The 20046-nt window shown below is 51.0% G+C and overlaps 1 protein-coding gene across 4 annotated transcripts in view; it reads left to right on the top strand.

The window, feature by feature from the left end:
* The first annotated feature begins 378 nt into the window (after nucleotides 1–378).
* Nucleotides 379–20046, top strand: part of TMOD1 (tropomodulin 1) — an 87344-nt gene continuing 67676 nt past the window's right edge. For 3 of the 4 annotated variants that reach the window (XM_067743874.1, XM_067743876.1, XM_067743872.1), the window contains exon 1: nucleotides 379–535. The gene's annotated coding sequence lies outside the window, so the exon portion shown is untranslated. The remainder of the gene's footprint in view (nucleotides 536–20046) is intronic. The other variant, XM_067743875.1, reaches the window with a different exon arrangement.

Here is a 20046-nt window from a genome sequence, read left to right as displayed (position 1 = left end):
TCGTTGCCTCAATCAAAGGAGGTAAAGGTGCAGCAACCGCTTGGCCGGCTTTGCTCCACAAGGACCTACCGATTCTTGCATCTTAGACCACACAGGAATAAAACTCCTCCCACCTTTTTCCAGATAACTCTACCTGGTACAAGTGGGGAAACCTAGACGCGGACAGGAGGCGACGCGCACCCACTTGGCCGCGGATCCAAGCTTGGGGCGGCCAGGGTCCCTGCCCCGCGCTTCCCCTTGTGGGCGTCTCTCCCCGGCAGGAGACTGCGCGCTGCGCCCCGGCGCCCCCGAGTGGAGGGAGAGGTAAGGAAGGCGAGCTGGGCGGGCGGGGCGAGGCGCGGTGACAGCGCAGAGCCGGGCCCGCCCCTGGCTCCCACCCCCGGAGCCCACAGCGCCCGCCCGCTCGCGGCTGCCCGGGAGCTCTTCCAGCCCCGCGCTCCCCTCACCCGCCTGCCGCCCGCGCTCTCCCGCCGGCCGCCCGCGCTCGTCCCGCCGCCGCCTGCGCCCGCGCCAGCCCCCGCGGCTCCACTGACCGGTAAGTGTCCCACCGGCCAGGGGTCCCCCTCGCGCTCGCGGGGCTCCCTGCCCCCTCACCGGGGCCCCAGCCATATCTGGGCAAAATATTCAGCTGTCGCCGCCGCCGCCAAGAGGGACTGAGCGTGGCTCCCTCTATAAATAGCCGCCGCCTCGGGTTGCCTCCGGGGCTGGGGAGCCTGGGTCTCGGGGTCCGGAACCGGGCGCTCGCATCCGCGCCACTCGGCGCGCGTGGCCCCGGCCAGGGCGCCCTTCCCTCTGGACCCCGACGCCGCGTCTGTAAAAGGGAGAAGGACCTGGGGGCTCTCGAGGAGCAGCGCTGAGAGCGGGGGTCATGGCGGGGCCGGCGTTCCCGCTGCGCGCTTGACTCCAGCGTGCAGTGGCTAGGCGCCCCGGGCGCTCTGTTGGGTACAGGTGCAGCCGAGCGAGGCACTCAGGCGCGGCCTCCACGCCGGCTGCAGAGAGAGTGGAGGTGGGAGTGGGGACGCATTGGCACAAGTGAACGTGATACCCGGGTTCGCGCTTCGCCTGTTTGCGGCAAGAAAACTTTCCCAAACTGCGTGGGATGACAAGGTTTAAAGCACCACCGTTACGCGCCTTTCGCGCGGAGGTGGAAAGAAGAGGGGAAGAGCCTGGAGGCAGGAGTTCTCTGGCTCTCGCCAACTCACTGGGTGAACTTGACAAGCCTCCTCCCTTCCCTGGGTCTCGGTTTCCCCATTTGTAGGAGCGGGGTTTGGTTCCCGCGATAGAGCTCGTGGCCAGGGCCGTGAGAGCAGTAGGGCGCGCTCTTGACCGCCGGCGCTCCCCCCACCTGTTCACCGGCTCTGGGCCTGAGACGCTGGAGGCACAGCCGCGCATATCCGGAAGGGCTGCGGAGACCAGAGACTTTGGCGGTCCCTCTGACTCGGATCTTATACTAAGACCCAGTAGGACCCTCGGAAAGCCTGGGCAGTACACACCCAGGAAGCGCGCTCCTCGGTGATTATGGGCATCTGTGCTGGGCGGCAGCCATCACCTTCGCAAAGAAGCTTGTGAGTCAAACAGCTTTAGACCCAATGAACTGAGCAGGGCTAGAGGCTCCAGTCCAGTCGCTCCCTGGCTTCTGTTTCCCCGTCTATTTGGTGTCTGTGATGCTGCCTCGGAGCTCTGCAGGCACACCCCCTCCCCATCTTTTCTAGCCTTGGCCTTGGCCCTCTCAAACTCTTGCATATTACCTGGCCTAAACTTTTCCCTGTAGAATCACAAAACCAGATCCTAATCCAGGTCTGGGCCCTCAGTGGGGGAACCCAAAAAATTCCCATTTTAACCCAGTGGTGACAAACATTTTGTTCCTGGCGAGGGTCTGCAGAGCCCCCTGCTCAAGGTCACACGCTGCTGGACATGCCAGGCAGTCTCCACCAGCCTTTCTCATGTCTTTCCTGACACTTCCTGCTGCTCAGGCAGGTCTTGGGGATCTGTTCAACACCCCCTGTTCTTTGGTCTGCTGCTGTCCAGGACTTCCCCTTGCTCAGACAATAGCGCCCTCATCTTGAAGTTTCATTTTTGTTTCTACCTTACTTTCTATCATATATTTTTTCCAAAGCCATCTTAAAGCCTCACTGAATTAAGAGGAAATGGAGACAAATAGTAAGGTTCTCATCAATTCGAGCCACACAACAAACGGGCAGAGGGTGAAAGCAAGGAGTGCTGTCACTTAGATGTGTTAATTCTATTTAATGAGCCAGTCTTGCAAACCCACGTTTTAGAAGATCCTGGCGCTTAAGTTCCTCCCAGCCTAAGTAGAAAGCCAGTGTCCTCTAAAAATAGCCTCCGCCCCACCTTATCAGGGTCTCACAGTTTCTCCCTCCTCCAGGGTTGGGCTGCTTCCTGCTGCTCAGCAAAAAAACCACAAAAACTAAGAGTAGGTAGTGGCAGCTCTGAGTAATGGGCTGACCTGGAGATTAGGACACCTGGCTCCAGCCCCAGCTCTGCCACCCACTTAGAGTGACCATGAGCAATGAGGGGGTGGGCAAGATGCTTTCCAGTGGACCTGGAATTAAGAGGACTCAGAGCTTCCCTTGGAAGACTTTCTATCATGAGAAAAGTGAAGCACCAGGGATGAAATCCAGGGGAGCCCACCCTATGAAGAGGAAGGAAAGAACGGGAGAAACTGGTTCCCAAGAGCCAAGGGAGGAGAGAGATTGGCAGTGCCAGCTGGTGCAGAGAGACAGAGGGGAAGAGGACTGGGAAAGGGCCACCATGATTGGGTGACTTTGGCCAGGGCATTGCAGAGGGTTCAAAAATGGGATCTGCCACTGCTTTACTGAAGCCAGTGACCCAGCCTGTCTGAGCCCGTTTCCTCCTCTGTACAAGGGGATAATAATAGCATCCATTTCAGATGGGTTGCTGTTGGGATTAAGGGGGATGATGCAGGGAAAGGCCTTGGTCCTGTGCTTGGTACCTGCAATGATGTTAATGCTAGCGAGAGGAAGAAGCAGCTAATGGGAGCCGAAGATTTGGAGACAGAGCCCACAGCTCTTCTAAAAGCTTGGAGGAGAAAGGAAGGAAGAGAGAAGGTAGTAGGAGCTGGAGACAGGGCCGAAAGGGGAGGTGGGTGTTTCTGGGCTGAGGAGTGTGAAAAGAGACAGAGACAGACCTGGGAGAGGGGAAGAGGTGAAAAGAGCATCTAAGGGACATGCACATGGGAGGACTGAGGGCCTTCCTTAATGACCTGCTGAATGCCACAGGCTCTAAAATCACATTCCTCTAGATTCAGGCTGAGCAAAGAAAGGGTAAAATGAAGCCAGTCCTGGCTCAGACCCTGGTGTCCTCTTGGGAGACTTCAGTATCTGTGAAGGAGGGTGGTGATGGGCCGCAAAGGGTAGTTTGACTCTGTCCAGGGGGCTCACGACCTTGGCTCGCTTGTTTCTGAAATGACGTCATGTATCGATGACTCCTGCTGAGCCCAGTCATAATGACCTTTTCCAGTCAGTGTTTTGATTTTTCTGTCTTACTAATGGACCAGCCAGGCTGCCAACATTTCTAAAGAGGCCAGTTCACTCTTCACTTAAAGCCAAAACACCAAGTAGATCAATTATTTGGCTGCTAGGAGCCATTATCAGTTTAAAGCGACAGGCTTGTTTGTATGGAAAAACATGAAGCAGATGGCATAATTTGGGGACCATTTCCTGTCTCTTGTTTTGGTTTGTAAAATCCTCCTTTGGTTAATCATGATAAAACCAGACTTTCTTTGCTCTTAACGATAACGAAAGAATGAGCTCACTGGAGTCAACCTAGGACAGTCTAGGAGGTTTTCTTCGATGTTAGGAGGTGCTGGATCTGTTTTTGATCTGAAAAACGAAACAAACTCAAGCATTTCTTTTGTTTCTCCTTTTCTTACATCCTTTCTCTTGGAGAAAAAGAGATTTGTGAAAGTGCTGTCTCTGTTTCAGTTCTTCCTTCTCAGATCCCCAGCCCCAGCCACCGCTCACTCCGGGGCTTCTAGGGAGGTGTCTCCAGGACTGTTCCTGGGAGATGATGCTGGTGGGTGATAAGGCAGAAATCCTCTTGGCCTCACTCAACCTCCTTCATGGACTCATCTCTTCCCAGCCCTTAAATATTAGTGCCACTCTCAACCATATTCCTTTTCACCCCGCACCCTCCTATAGTCCCATCCACTCCCAGGGCTCCCACCAGTCCCTATACACTCAGAACTCCCAAACTCCTGTGTCCAGCCTGGACCACACTCCTCAGCTCTAGGCATCCGTGACTCCAGCCTAGGGGACAAAGCCAAGAGGGTGTCCCTAAGGTACTTCACACCCAACAGGCCCAACTCAGGCTCACCACCCAGTCTCCCTCCAGGGTCCCCCCTTCTTGGTTAACAGTAACACCATCCACCCAGGCTCTGAGCCAAAAACCTCCATACCTTTCACCACCCCATTCATTTGGTCAAAAGTCCTATCAATTCTACCTTCCTTAACATCTCTTCTATTCATGTCTGTCCCCAGTCGAGTACTTTGTCATCTCTCCCCCTGAGCTATTAGCAGAGCCTCCTAAGAGTCTTTCTGCGCCCGTCTTTTCTCTCTCTCTCTTTTTTTAACCCCAGTCTTTTCTTCTCATGCTGCTGTTAACAGAGTTTTGTGAAACGTAGCTCGGATAGTGTTATTCCTCTTCATTCAGGGATTCCCCATTTCCTACCAGATTCCTTGGCATCCGACACGAGGACCATCTAAGATGTGGCCCCAAGCTACTTCTCCAAACCATCTCCGGACATGCCCCCCAGTTCTCTACACCTGGTCATGGTGCAAGCATATGTGACTGCATGCCTTGCCGCCTTTGCCCCTGCTGTTCCTTCTGCCTGGAATGCTGTCCTCTTCCTTCTCAACCTGGCAAACTTGTAATCCTCCTTTAAATCAAAGCGCCTCATTGCCCCACCTGTGCTCCCACAGCCCCCTGAATGGGCCTCAGAGAACCAGCCATAGTGTGTTCTAAGTGTAATCAGCTGCTTACATCCTTATCTCTGACTAGACTGATAGATCCTTGAGGGCAGAGTTCATGGCTCATTTACTGATATTTCTGCTTCCCCAGTGTCGAGCTCAGAGCTCAGCGCTTGGCAGAGTGCAAGGATTTTATGTTTTAATTAGTGACTGATCACTGAATGAAAGAATATGTAAAAGACTAAGCAAATGAAAGCCCTGAGGTAACCGTGACAATCACACAACATTATCTACATGTCTTCCCATCCCACCACCCCGTCAGCTCCGTGAGGGCAGAAACCATACCTGTTCTGCTCCCCACCAACCCTGCTGCCCCTCAGCCCCCTCACAATAAATAGAGTGGACCCATGATCTCATCTGAAACTCACAGTAATCCTGTAAGGGAGGAAGGGCCGGTATAATGACCCCTTTTTATAAATAGCATAGTGAACCCCAATAGGAATTATTCCAGGTCATCCAATTGGGATGTGTATTCCAGAAAAACCCAAGTGCTCTCCAGGGTTTGGTAAACTTGAGAAATCAGAGTCCTTGTGTTCTACACTAGTGCTTCTCTAGCATTGGAGATACTCAGGATCTTGTTAATGCAGATGCCGGCTCAGTAGGCCTAGGAGGGGACCTGAGACTCTGAATTTCTAACAAGCTCCTTGTTTCTAATAAGCTTATTAAATAATAGGCTTAATAATTCCTAATAAGCGCTGATACACATCATAAAGTGAGGCTTCTCCTGCATACACTGACCACCAGACTTTGACCATCAAGGTGAGTGCTGATTATCTCAAAGTTTTCCCTTGGCCTTTGCATTAAGATAGTATTTCTAGGGCTTCCCTGGTGGCGCAGTGGTTGAGAGTCCGCCTGCCGATGCAGGGGACACGGGTTCGTGCCCCGGTCCGGGAAGATCCCACATGCCGCGTAGCGGCTGGGCCCGTGAGCCATGGTCGCTGAGCCTGCGTGTCCGAGCCTGTGCTCCGCAACGGGAGAGGCCACAGCAGTAAGAGGCCCGCATACCGCAAAAAAAAAAAAAAAAAAAAGATAGTATTTCTATTAAAATCTACAAATGAATTCATTTAAGCCTTGACTCAAAGTCAAAAATCAAGGGCTCTTTCTGGGATTTTGTTGTTGTTGTTTGGTTGTTTCGTTTTTGTCTTTATGAGCAATGTACGGGGCATGAGGAGCATGACGGGGCACCTGCAGGGGCTAGAAGAACGCGGTGAAGCATGTGGGGCATGGGGGCGGGACGCGTGGTGCGTGGTGGGCACGTGGGAAGGCCCAGGTGATGGGATGCATAGGGGGCGGGGTTTGGTGAGGGGGCAGGTGATTGGGGGTGGGGCTTGGGGGGCACGTGGCTGCAGCATGTTGGCAAGGAGGAAGTTCCAGGGATGGCAGGCAGCCGGAAGGGTCAGGCTTGCAGCTGCGGGTTCTTTCCACCTACTTCTGCCTTCCTGGCTTCTCCCTTGCTTTCTGGAGAAATTTAGGCCCAGACAAGGCTTTAAGGTCACACTGCCCAGTTCCTGGTCAGCCTGGAAACCCCCCTGAGCGCCAGAGCTCCAGGCTTCTGTGTCCGATTGGCTTTTTCAGCGCACACTGCTTACAAGTTTGCTATCTATGAGCGCAGGGTGAGCACCTGGCCCGTGCTGGGGTAGGAACCGGATCCCGCCTCAGAAGCACTCAAAAGACAACAGAGAGGAGAGTCAGGAAGGCGGACTTCCTCCACGCAAACCCAGGAAGATTTTAAAAGTCAGACTGAATGGAAACATTGCACGCATTTGTTTATGGGTTTTATACTACATTCCACTTACGCCATTAAAAGGGTATGAGATTGCTTAATAAACCGGCGTAGGCAACATAACTGGTGAGAACAGAAAAAAGAAAGAAAGAAAGGAAGGAGGGAGGGAGGGCAAAAAACTTGAAAATTAGGATCGTGAAGCTCTGAGAATCTGATGGGAGCCATGGACTCTTGCTCCAGAAAAATGAATATATCCATGCACACAACAGTTTGCATGTCATTTGCGTGGGTGCATGGGTCTCTCTGAAGGCCTTTCAAAATGCCCAACACAGATTAAGGAGAGAAAATATGCCAGTGTCCTAGCTGAATGACGGCAACTCTATTTGGACACTCAAATCAGCTGATGAATCATGACAACTGAAGGGGAAAGGGAGAAGCAATGAATTGGAGACCACATCATGTCTGATTAAAAATGACCAGTCCTTCAGGAGAAAGAAATGTTTTCTTAGCCCTAATTCTCAGAGTGTTGGGAGGCAGTTTTGCATAGTGGTTAAGAACATACCTCCCTGGGTTCAAATCTAAGGTCTGTCAGTTATGGGCTGCATAGACTCAGGTAACTTTTAACTCCCAGTGCCTCAGTTTCCCCATCTGTAATATGGGGTTATTGTGGGGAATCTCTATTTGCACATGTATGAAGTGGGCTTGTTGTGGGGAGTAAATTAGTTATTATATGTAAAATGCTTAAGTCAGTGCCTGGGACATTGTTAGTGTTATAAAAGTGTGAGCTGTTATGGGAAGGCAGCATGGAGCAGTGGTAATGAGTACACATTGCCCCCCTGGATTCAAATCCCGGCTCTACTACTTACTAGCTTTGTTACCTTGGTCACTGTAGTAGGTTAAATAGTATCCTCTGAAAAGTCATGTCCACCCGGAACCTCAGAAAGTGACCTTCTTTGGAAATAGAGCCTTTGCAGAAGTAATTAGTTAAGCTGAGGTCATACTGGGCTAGGGTGGGCCCTAAACCCAATGACTGGTGTCCTTATGAGAAGTGGAGTGGACATACACAGGAAAGAAGACCACGTGACAATAGAGGCAGAGATTGGAGTGATGTAGGTACAAGCCAGGGAATGCCAAGGATTGCCAGCAGTCACCAGAAGCCAGAGAAGCAAGGTACGGAGTCTCCCTCAGAGCCTGCAAAGGGAACCAACCCTGCCCACATCTTAATTTCCAATTTCTGGCCTTCCGACTGCAACAGGATACATTTCTGCTGTTTTAAGCCATCCACTTTGTGGTAATTTGTTATGGCAGCCCTAGAAAACTGATACAGTCAGAATACTGCATTTCAGTTTCTTCAGCTAAAATGGGAAGTAAGAAGTATCTACTTCACAGAGTTATTAGGATTGCATGAAATTATCCACGTAAAGAGTTAAGCACTGTGGCTAGTATGCGGTACGTACAGAATAATGCATGCTGTTAGAAGGTACATTGACATAACAGGCAATGGTAGCCTCAAGGATGGTGTTAATAGCATTCTATTGTATGTCTACATTATAATTCATTTACCCAGTGCCCTATTGATGAACTTTTATGTGGTTTCCAGTTTTTTGCTAAGATAGATAATAACCAGATGATTTGTACATATATCTTTGTACAATTCAGTGAGTAAACTGGCAGGATAAATTCCTAGAAGTGGAGTTGCTATGTCAAAGCGTGTGTGCGTTTGGATAGATATGACTTAACTTGCCTCAAGAGAGGGTGTACCAGTGTGTCCTTCTATTCTGTGTGAGAATGTTGGTCTCCTCCACATCTTGTCAACACCAGAGATTCTCAGACTTTTTCATCTTTGTTAATCTGATAGAGGAGAACTGATGTCTCCTTTCTCAATTTACTTTTATTATGGGTGGGTTTCATTCTCTGTTCATAGGCTTATTAGCCGTTGATGTTTCTTTTTATGTGAATTGCCTGTTCTTTTCCTCTTCCCACATTTTCACTGGACTCTTCTTTTTTTTTTTTTTTTAATTTAGGAACTCTGTTAAAAAAAAAATTAGCCCTTTGTTCAACGTGCGACAAATATTTTCCCCCCAACTTGCCTTTTGCCTTTTGGTATTGCCCATGATACTTTTCATATTGACTTTTTAGAAGATACAAAAACGTGCTTCATAAACCTGTGCCTATGTTAACCCCTGCTGTGAGGCAAGGTGACAAAGTTCATGTGTATGAAATGGAGAGTGAGAATAGGAGTTAGTTCACAAGCTTTTCTACAAGCCAGCTTTTATTCCACCGAGGCTTTTGTCTTAAGGCTGTCAAAGTCAGTAGTAATGCCAAGCATTCATTCATTCACTTATTCAACAAAACTGACTTCAGCACCTGAGAGAAGCAGGGACGATGGGAGACAAGGATGCTTGCCTTCAAGTAGCTTTCAGTCTTGGGGGGTGGGGGTGGAGTGCAATAAGATGATGCTTCAATGACAGAACTCTGACGGCCCCTCCCCTTGGTATTAGTATTTGGCTTGCTAGTACCCTTTTCAGCTGGTGTGGAAAAAGAGGCCATGGAAGAGGCAGAGGCTGGTGAGAGCGCGTGGTGGCCTGAGCCAGGGCAGTTGCAGAGAGGTGGGGAGAAGGAACCACAGAGTGGAGTACGGCAGGGTTTGCAGGGCCGGTGGGCAGGCCAGCTGGGACAGGGCGATGGGTTCAGCGTCTTTTCCTGGAGCCCTCTTGCTTACAATGATTCGTTCAGTGACTCAGACACTGTGATGACCTCAAGAGGTGCAAAATGAAAACACACAATGGTGCAAGCACACACACGTGCTTTTCTAATTTAAACCCTTTGACAGCTTTGACGTGTGGACCTTTGAGGCTCCGTGTGAACTGGGATGGGGCTCAGATTCACTGCAGAGAGTGACGGAGTCAAATGCTGTGTCTCGTTTCCCTGCTTTTTTCAGAAGGTACTTTCCCGTATGACTAAGAGAATGAGATCAGCCAGGGAGAATAATGCAAACAGGCCAGGAAACAAGTCTTTTTTAAAGAGAGCTGATCATCTCTGAGTCCCCATGCTCTCCACTCAGTGGCTCCAATCATGTCTTACATAACAGAACCAGGCCTTCATAGGCCTGAAATCTCATCTTGTCAACTCCTGAAACCCACCATCAGTCGAGACGTCAGCCGTCTCTGGAAAACCTCATCTAGGGCTCTAGCATCTCTGCTCACATGCCTGGCATAACAAGTGCTCACCACCTCCTGAATCAGCCCAGTGCCTCCTTGGACATTGTTTATTTTTAGACAATTCATTGCGCTGATCGGAAATCCATGTCCTGGTCACCTCAGTAAATCTATGTCTTCTGAGCGCTGGCATCCACAGACCATTTTTGTTCCTTCTTCCCCAGGTCAGCCCATTAGAAGTTTGCAGAGTGTGACCATGTTCCCCTGGCCCTTCAACTGTTCTTCATCTGACACCCTGCCCCCCTTCTCTGAACTCGGCCAGCACCACTCAAGAGAAAAGGCCCAATTCACAGGAGAGGTCGCCCATATGGCCAGTAGCCATATGAAATGTGCTCAGCATCCTTAGTCATCAGGGAAATGCACAATGAGATACCACTACCCACCTGCCATAATGGCTAAAAAGGAAAGTACCGACAATACCAAGAGTTAGCAAAGATGTGGAACAACTGGAACTCTCAAACCCTGCTGGAGGGGATGTAAAATTGTACAATTACTTTGGGAAACTTTTTGACAGTACCTACTGAAACTAAGTGTATGCCAACTCTGTGATCCAGAAATTCTGCTCCAGGTACATACCCAAGAGAAATAAGTGATTATTCCCACCAAAAGCCATCATAGGGCTACTTATAATTACCAAATACTGGAAATAACTTAAATGTCCATTAACAGTAGAGTAAACAAACAAATTATGGTATAGTTCATGCAATGGAATACTACACATCAACAAAAAAGAATCACCTGCCACTCTAACGCACAACGTGGATGAATCTCACAGATATAAATTTGCATCTGAAAGGAGCCAGATGCAAGAACATACCCTCTATATGTGTCCATTTATATGATGTTCAAAAACAGTCAAAGCTAATTTATTAGAAGGCTTTAAAAGTCCGAATAGTTGTTACCTTTGAGGGAGATGGACTGGGAGGGGGATGAGAAAGCCTTCTGGTGGGCTGGAAATGGCCTATGTCTTCATCTGAGTGGTGTTTACATAGGTGTATGCATATGGGAAGATTCAGTGAGCCGTGCTCTTAAGACTTGCCCACTTGACTATATATAACCAATGCCTTATTATTATTTTTTTTTTTTTTGCGGTACGCGGGCCTCTCACTGTTGTGGCCTCTCCCATTGCGGAGCACAGGCCCCAGACGCGCAGGTTCAGCAGCCATGGCTCACGGGCCCAGCCGCTCCGCGATGTGGAATCTTCCTGGACCAGGGCACGAACCCGCGTCCCCTGCATCGGCAGGCGGACTCTCAACCACTGTGCCACCAGGGAAGCCCAACCAATGCCTTATTAAAAAAAGAAAAAATAATCACACACCCCCAGTGCAAGAGTGGGGGCCCAGAGCTGAGCTCCAGCCTGAAGCCTAGCAAGGCCATCATCGCCCTTACTTTGTCCACTGTACCTTTGTTAATGCAGCTGAGATCACACCGTGGCTTTGAGGGCCAGCGCCTCACACTGTTGATTTATGTTGGGTAGACAGTCACTTGAGAGCCCCCACACCTTTCTCGTGGCTACCCAGCCATGTCCACCCATCTGATGCTTGTAGGGTTGGCTTACTGGGCTGGAGCTTCATGAAACTGAGGAAGAGGGAAGGAAACCAGCCATCTGAACTGCCCCATCCTTTGTGTCACTGCTTCTTCACAGCACCCCTTCAGAGGTACAGGTTGTGCCCTCACCTTACAAATGAATCCATGAAGCTCAGAGGCACTAAGTGACATGCCCAAGATTGCCCCACCAGTTAGAGCCAGGGCAGGGATTTTAGCCCAAGCCTGCGTGACCCCTAGTCCATGCTTTCACCTGCCACCAGGCTGACCCAAGAGGAGACATCATCTGTAAAGTGGGGCTAATGGCCCAGCTCAACCTCCCTCTGAGGGTGGTGGGTGAAGAGAGGATGTGTATGACACCATCCCAGGGATTTCTGTGTGAGTCTTATCCTCCCGACTTAATTGCAAGCTTCCTGAGGGCCGGAACTCTCCTATTAATTTCTGTCTCTCCCACAAAGGCCCACTATGCCCTGAACAACGTGGGTGCTCAGTAAACACTCACTCAACGAATTAGGTTGTGGAAACTGAGATCCAGAGAGGTACAGCAACTTGCTCGAGGCCACACAGCAAATCCTCAACCAAAGTCAGAACTTGTAATCGAATCCCCTGACTCCTATCCCAGTGTCCCTCTGCCACTGCACAAGGGCTCCAGCTTCCTATAGACCCCAGGGAGTGGAGATCCCAGTGGGTTGGAGGATACTAGAGAAGAAAAGGACCATCCCAGGTGAGCCAAGGCTGAGTCTAGCCCTGGAGCCTTCAGGGTATGTGTCCTGGGAAGAGGGCTGGGAACAGGTTGTAGGTTGAACAGAGCCCTGCTCTCAGAAGCACTCTGTGCTTGGTTGAATGCTCGGCAGTCGATTTCTTGAAATTCTTAATTTTATCTTTGGATTTATATTTTAAAGTGAAGCCCCATGGACAGTGAAGTGTGCACCAGGGCTTTGAGGTCCCGCACGAAGTCCCATCTCCTGCTGCCTCTCTGCTTCCTGAGGATGGGTTCTCAGACTCCAGCTGCTTCGCCTCCTGGCGCCCCAGGTCCTACCAGCCTCCCCCTCCCCACCACTGCCCAGCTACTACTGGGGCTCTCGCCCTGGCTGCATTCGGCTGGCAACCTTGCAGGGCAAGCCTCTTGTCGTCTCGTGATCCAGGCATCTATTGTCCTGGTGCAGAGGTTGGGATACCCTTGGGATCACCCATCTCCGTGTGTTAGGGCAGTGGCCCCATTGGAAGGGGAGAAGCCTGGCTCAACTGCCCGCTCCCTACCCGGGCAGAGCATGTCCGTCCTGTATCTGGCAGGGGAGGGAAGCTGGCAGCCAGAGGACTTGGTGTGCCCTCTCTGAGTCACAGCACTCGGGCACCTGTGTAGATCATGATATTCAGTCATACATTTTAAAGACACCACGACAGATCAAGACAGAGACCATGAGAGAAAGGAAAAACTTTATGTCTTGGTACCTTTAGTGGCACTTTTTTCCCGTTTTTGAACTCAGGACCCCACAGTCTTATTTTGCACTGGACCCGGGAAATTCTGTAGCCAGTCCTGCCTGGGAGAGTCTTTCATCAGGGCTAAGTGAGCACTCAGGCCATCACACAGGGGCTGCCTGGGGACACGAGATGGTGCCTGGGAGAGCTGGGCCCTCTTGGTCCAGCTGTCTCCCTCCCCCTGTCTGTCTGGATCCAATCATAGATGACAACATGCCAAGGCACTCTCACTTCTTGCCCTGCAGGGGACATGAAACTGCGGGCATGAAAGTGTTTGTTTGTTTGTTTGTTTTAAGTTGCAAAGGTCTCTGCACTTTGGACTGGTTTTGGGTGTAATTATTGTGTCACATTTTATGACCCTCTTCCAAAGCTTAAACACTGAGGAAGGTAAGCCCCCCAAACTTTCAATCCCTACTTGTCTACCTCTTCCACACCCTGCCCTGCCCCATCCAGTCGAGGGACAGTTGACTTTCTTCCCTTTGGGGTCACTAGCCTGGGATAGAATTCTGGTGTCCACCCAGCTCCGGGGGGTCTGCATTCCTGACTGACCTGCAGTAACGGAGCCTTTAGCCTGAGTTGTGCGTGTGATGCTGGTCAGATGTGATGCTGTCCCCAACCCAGTTCAGCCTGGGGGCTGGGAGGTGGGAGCCGCGGTCACCTCCACTGGGCAGGGAAGCACAGCAGGGAGGCCTCACCTCCAGTGAGGAGGTGGGGAGAGGGTGCTCCAGGCTGAGAGGACTGCATGTGCTTGGCCCAGAATGTCAGGGGTGCTCAGGTGCTGGGGGCGAGTGGAGGGTCCAGCTGGAAGGGGAAAGCCTGTGTGGGGATTAGAAGCTGGGGTGGCACAGAGGCCACCAGGTCTCCGATGGCCTCAAACCCCAGGCTGGGGAGTTTGCGCTCCATCTGTCACAATGGGGGCTGTTGAAGGTGGCTTCAGCTCAGCAGCAGCATCAGAAGTGACTTTCGGGCTTCCCTGGTGGCGCATTGGTTGAGAATCCGCCTGCCGATGCAGGGGACGTGGGTTCGTGCCCCGGTCTGGGAAGATCCCACATGCCGCGGAGCGGCTGGGCCCGTGAGCCATGGCCGTGAGCCTGCGCATCCGGAGCCTGTGCTCCGCAACGGGAGAGGCCACAGCAGTGAGAGGCCCACGTACTGCTAAAAAAAAAAAGAAGTGACTTTCACAAAGATCACTTGAAGGCTGAGTTGCGTGTGGACAGGAAGGTAGCAGAACTGAGGCAGGGAACTGGGTTGGGAGGCTGTTGTGACAACACAGATCCAAAAAAGGCAGTCGCCGTGACAAGGGAGAGGAGGGACAGATACAAGGGATGGTAAAGAGATGGGAGTCTAGTCACAAAAGGACAACAGTGTATGATTCCACTCAGATGACGCACTTCGAGTAGTCCGATTCATAGAGACAGAAAGCAGAATGGTGGCTGCAGAGTCTGGGGGGAGCGGGACGGGGAGTTAGCGCTTAAAGGGGGACAGGGTCTCCGCTGGGAAAGATGAAAAAGTTCTGGACATGGATGCTGGTGATGGCTGTACAACAACGTGAATGTACTTTATCCGATAGAACTATACACTTAAAATGGTTCATTTTGTGCTGTGTATTTTACCACAATCTAACAACAACAACAACAACAAAAACCCCTATAGCATTCCAAAGAATAAATGAGAGAGAGAGAGAGAGAGAGGGTTGACAGGCGTGGGGACCCACCAGAACTGGGGAGGTCGAGGGGAGGGTTCGGACTGACCCCCAGGTGTCTGGCCTGGGTGGCTGACGGCAGCAGGGTGAGGGGCTGGTGGTGGCGGAGAGGTGACTGCCCTCCGGGTTGGGCACGTGAAGCCTGAGGGACTCCAGGAGATGCGCTCAACAGAGCACGAGACCCTGCGAGGGTCATCAGCTTATCACTGAGAGCTGACCCCGCTTGGAGACAGCCCCCAGGGGGAGTGTGAGATGTAAGAGGGCAGCGCCCAGGGGCACAGGTGGGCCAAGAAGAATCCGTCATCAGGGAGAATGAGAAGGGGTGGGGAGAAAGGAAGGAGGCAAACCGGGACAGCCTCGTACTTGTCTGGCCGCAAGGGGCAGGGATGCATTCGAGGTAACTGAGTGCAGCGAGGGTGTGCGAGGAGAGGGTGGGTCTTGTAAGGACTGTGGTGGGGCGGGAGTCTCATGGGACTCCAGCAGGAGCCGTAGCAGCCCAAGCCTGAGGGAGCAGGGACTGGGCTCTTCTGGGATGCCGTGTTCCCCATCCCTCAGCCCCATGAGTTCACCCCCCAGATCTCCCCACAAGAAGGACCAGCCCTGCCACACCTAGATTTTGGACTTCTAGCCTCCAGAACTGAGAGGCAATGAATTTCTGCTGTTTAGGCCCCTCCGTTTGTGGTACTTTGTTAGGGCAGTCTCAGGAACCAATACAAATGCCAAGGAATGAAGGGGCTCATTCAACCAGCTCACTCTTTTTTTTAAATCCAAGCCACATAGATCACTGACTAGCCACTCAATTGGCTGCCTTTGAGCCAGGCACCCACTCTGCCCAGTCAGCTGAGGTAGGGATCACATGCTATACAGCATGGCTGCCCCCAGAGGTGCCCCTTGGAGGAGGGCAGTGGGGAGACAGCTCTCTCGGGAGGAACAGAGGACATCTCAGGCACTCACTTTTGTGTCCCTGGAGCCAATGGAAGAGAGAGGCTCAGGCTTCAGTGATGAGGGATCATGGCCTAAAATCCCTTCAGCCAAAGTGTCTTCCCAAAGAGAAGAGAAGACAAAGACGGAGGAGAAGGGTTACGAAGCATCAACTTTGTTTGTAAATCCACCTCCCTTCACTGTGGCTGAAATAACAAGATGGTATAACTGGAAAATATTCATTTGAACTTGTGACTCAGCTCTTCCTGACCTCAGGGAAATGCAGTCCATAAATCAAGATACCTCTCCAGAGCCTCCTGCCGCAGTGTCCCCCGGGGCAGATGCTGGAAGAGCCATTAACACAAGTGACTGCACCCACCTCCCGTGAAAGATCTAAAAGTGCATTCGGTGCTCCAGGAGCTGCCCTGTCTCAGAGCTCTCATTCCTGAAGCTTCCTGATGGATGGCCTCAGCCCTTGACCCACTCATTTTTACCATCCAACCTGCCTGGTTCTACTTCCTGGCACAGCTTGTAAATTCTATTATTTTCATATTTAGCAGAAGCTTAAGGTTTCTGCCACTGAGAAGCAGGGAGGCCAGATGTGCCAATAGTGTAAAATGCACAGGATTTGGAAGACTTCAGTTTTCAAACGCGTCTTTAATTTATTGAGCTGTCCTTTTCTTTTCCTCACCAACTCTTACTCAGGACCCAATTTGTAAAGCAGGCAGCAGCGGCGCGGTTCTGCCTTGGGCAGCCTCATCACCCCTTCCTGCCCATCCCTCCCCTCTTGGGTTCCCAGCCCTCCCAGTTTTTTCCACGTTAAAGAAGGGGAAACAGAGGACCTGAGAAGAGAAGGGACTTGCCCCAAGTTCCAAGGACACTAGAGCAAAGCCCAAATGTGCTCATGACCTCCTAACACCTTTACCAAGCACAGGACTAGGCACTGGGGCCATGAGGACAAGACACATGTCCTTACCTGGCAAACATTACAGACAGATGATAGTGTATGGGGGCGCAGGGGAGGGCGGCGGAGAGGCAGCGGCCCCAGCAGTAGCAGTGGCTGCCGCAGCCTCATAATAATGTGGCTAATATTTGTGGAGCCGGCGTTGACCACGCCCCAGCCCCAGGCTGGACGTGATTTTCAACTTTTTATTTTAGCAGCTGAATCCTTTCTTCAAGAGAAACCTTATGTGGAACCCTCCATAAATCAGACAGTACGAGGGGTGAGCCCTCTTGCTTAGCCTCTCCTATTTAACCCCCTGCAGGGGCTCTGGAAGGGCTTTCTCAGAGCCTGAGCTCTCCACTGAGCACAGTTTAGAGACCACCCTGGGGGGTAGGTTACAAGCAGAATTTCCGGGTCCATTTATGCTTATTTTACAGATGAGCAAACAGAGGCCCAGAGGAGGGGAGGGATTCAGTGAGGGTCACCCAGGGAGTTACCACCACAACTGGCACACCAGCCAAAGTCCTCTGAATCTCAGGTCTGTGTCCATCTGTGACACCTCTTTTACTAGGAAACAGGGGCCTTTTACTAACAGCTATAAAATACCATCTCTTCCAAGCCATCTTTTTTTTTTTTTTTTTTCTCTCTTCTTTTGGCCACGCCGTGCAGCTTCTGGGATCTTAGTTCTCCGACCAGGGATTGAACCCAGGCCCTTGGCAGAGAGAGCGTGGAGTCCTAACCACTGGACGGCCAGGGAGTTCCCCCAAGCCATCTTTTAAAGCCGAGCTTGCAGTGGGCTCTATTAACATGGTGTTTTCACCTCCCTCCTGCCCTGTCTGTCCCCCACCTCCAGTTCTTCCACATCACTGACCATAGGAGAAGAATCTCACCTTAGAGAAACTGTCCCTGGGAGCCAAGTAGATGAGTGTGGCTTGAAGCTGACAGCTTCATAGTTTACCTTAGGAGTTCTCCGTTCCTCTCAGCTTATTTAATGTGATGCCTCATCACTCTGTAATATTCACAGGACACTTGACATTAGAAAGGGCCTTTTAAATCCTTTGAAATAGGAGTTTTAAATTCATCGGCACCGTGGAGTGTGTAAGCGGAACATTAACTTTCCTGTGTGCGCAAAGATGGAGACTTCTTCAGGAAATGTAATGATCGCATCCCTCAGGGTGGCATCTCTGGAGGTAGCCTGCTACCCAGCTCCATCCCCCCTCCAGCAGGCCCCATAGTTGCCACCTACCCCTCTCTTCTTGCTCATTCCCAGCTCGTTTTTTCCCCCGGGTGGCTTTGACATGGATTCCTCTCTCCCCTGTTCCCTTGTACTGGCTCGTCCCTTCTCCAGGGTCTGTCCATGACTCTTTCTAAGGGTTTTAGTGCAAACCATCTAGGAAAAATGAGTCAACCAGCCAAGGTAACAAGCATGGGAAGCTCCTAGGGTTCCAAACCTGTCCCAGCTGGTTCTGTCCCCCAGCCCCTTCTTGTGTGAGTCTGAATGGCTCTCCATATGACCCAGAGGTGAATCTAAGGCTGTGTTTTCCAAACGTTCCATGAGATTCCACTTCCAGGAGCAGTTTCTCAGAGACATGGGTTCATGGTCCAAAGGACAGGGAAGTTCTGCTTGTACCCTCCCTGTCTTGGCGACTGACATCCGTTGTGGGAAAGCAGACCAAGGGTTTTGAGAAGTCAGGCAGAGTAGAGAGCGCTGTGCAACTTGGTACAACCCAAGACCTGTTTGAGCACCAGAAGCGTGTTTTGCAGCCCATCTGAGAGATGCTAATTCGGAGGTGTGTCTGTGAGTTGATTCTGGAAGCCTCCGAGCCCTTACTAGGGTCCTCTTGGCCCTGGGATGGAGACCACAGGGCCTCTCCCGGCTCCACTCAGGAAAATCCAAATTAGGTTATTCTCTGAGAGCCATCAGAGGTTTTTTTTTCCATCTATACCAGAGCATCGTCAGCTGCTTGTGCTTTCTTTGGAAGTAAATAGAAATGAATCAAGCTGGGGTGGGGGGGCCATTTATGGTCTGAACATTGCATTCTTGGGGTCTGGTCAAAGGAAGACGTCAGACCAAGCTGAGCCATTCTTAGAGAAAAGGATGGCACTGGCCTTTTCTGTATTTGGGAAGCAAGTCCTTTCTTATCAAGCCAGCTGTCACACACTCGGGTTTCTCCTACACAGAGGCCCACACATGCACACACTTATATTAATAACGTGTATCTCTGCTCTCTTTCTGAAATGGAGGCTTTTTCTTGTACCCTAGTCCACTTTGGTTCTTGTTTATTTTTAATTACTTTGTTTCAAATTAACAATTAATCCCAGCTTTTTGATTGATAAGTTGGTTATCTTTTCCTAGGTTTTGTTTTTCTCTACTCTGGAAAACTCCATCAGTCATTTCACAGATGAGCCACGGGTTTTGTTTGTGTTTGTTTCCATTGGGGTCTAAAACCACAAAACGCTGTGAGGAAGCTGATACTGATTGTATTAGTTTGGTACAGCTGCCGTGACAAAGTACCACACACTGAGTGGCTTAAACAGCAGAGATTTTTTTTTTTTTTTTTTTTGCGGTACGCGGGCCTCTCACTGCTGTGGCCTCTCCTGTTGCGGAGCACAGGCTCCGGACGCGCAGGCTCAGCGGCCATGGCTCACGGGCCCAGCCGCTCCGCGGCATGTGGGATCTTCCCGGACCAGGGCACGAACCCGTGTCCCCTGCATCAGCAGGCGGACTCTCAACCACTGCGCCACCAGGGAAGCCCCAAACAGCAGAGATTTTTGTCTCAAAGTTCTGGAGGCTAGATGTCCAAGATCCAGGTATCGGTAGGGTTGGTTCCTTCCAAGGGCTGTGAGGGTCTGTTCCAGGCCTCTACTCCAGCTCCCGGTGGTTTGCTGGTAATCTTTGGTATTCCTTGGCTTGCAGAAGCATCACCCCCATCTCTACCTTCATCTTCACATGGTGCTCTTCCTGTGTGCCTGTGTAAATTTCCCTTCTTTATAAGGACATCAGTCCTATTGGATTAGGGACCCCCTCCTCTGGCATGACCACATCTAAACTTAACTAATTACATCTGCAACAACCCTCTTTCCAATTAACTGTCACATTCTTACTTGGAATGTGGTTCTAGGTTACTGAGGTACAGGGGGTTAGAACTTATATGAATTTGGAGGGGACACAGTTCCACCCATAACATCAACTCTATACATAATAACACATTTCATTCTGCAGCATTTGCAAATGCTCTGAGCTGCTGCCTCACCCTTTAGCCTGTCAGCCTCAGAAACAAAAGCTGAGCGCTCGGCTCACATAGGCTGCAGGACAGGTGGGAACTGGCTTAGACACAGAGATTCTAGCAGCTCTGCAGCAAGCTGACACTGTCCATTTTCCAAGAGAAGAGCCCAGAATGTCCTCAAGGTGGTCTGATTGGACCACCAATGGCAGGTGAGAACTGGAATTGGGTTCATTTCAGTGAAAGACTTCCTGCTGTGTGCACAGCTCTGAGTCGGGCCCT

Source organism: Pseudorca crassidens, chromosome 7 (genome assembly GCF_039906515.1).
Source record: "Pseudorca crassidens isolate mPseCra1 chromosome 7, mPseCra1.hap1, whole genome shotgun sequence".
Lineage (NCBI taxonomy): Eukaryota > Metazoa > Chordata > Mammalia > Artiodactyla > Delphinidae > Pseudorca > Pseudorca crassidens.
The sequence above is the reverse complement of the archived record's forward strand: the minus strand, read 5'-3'. Positions and strand labels throughout refer to the sequence as shown.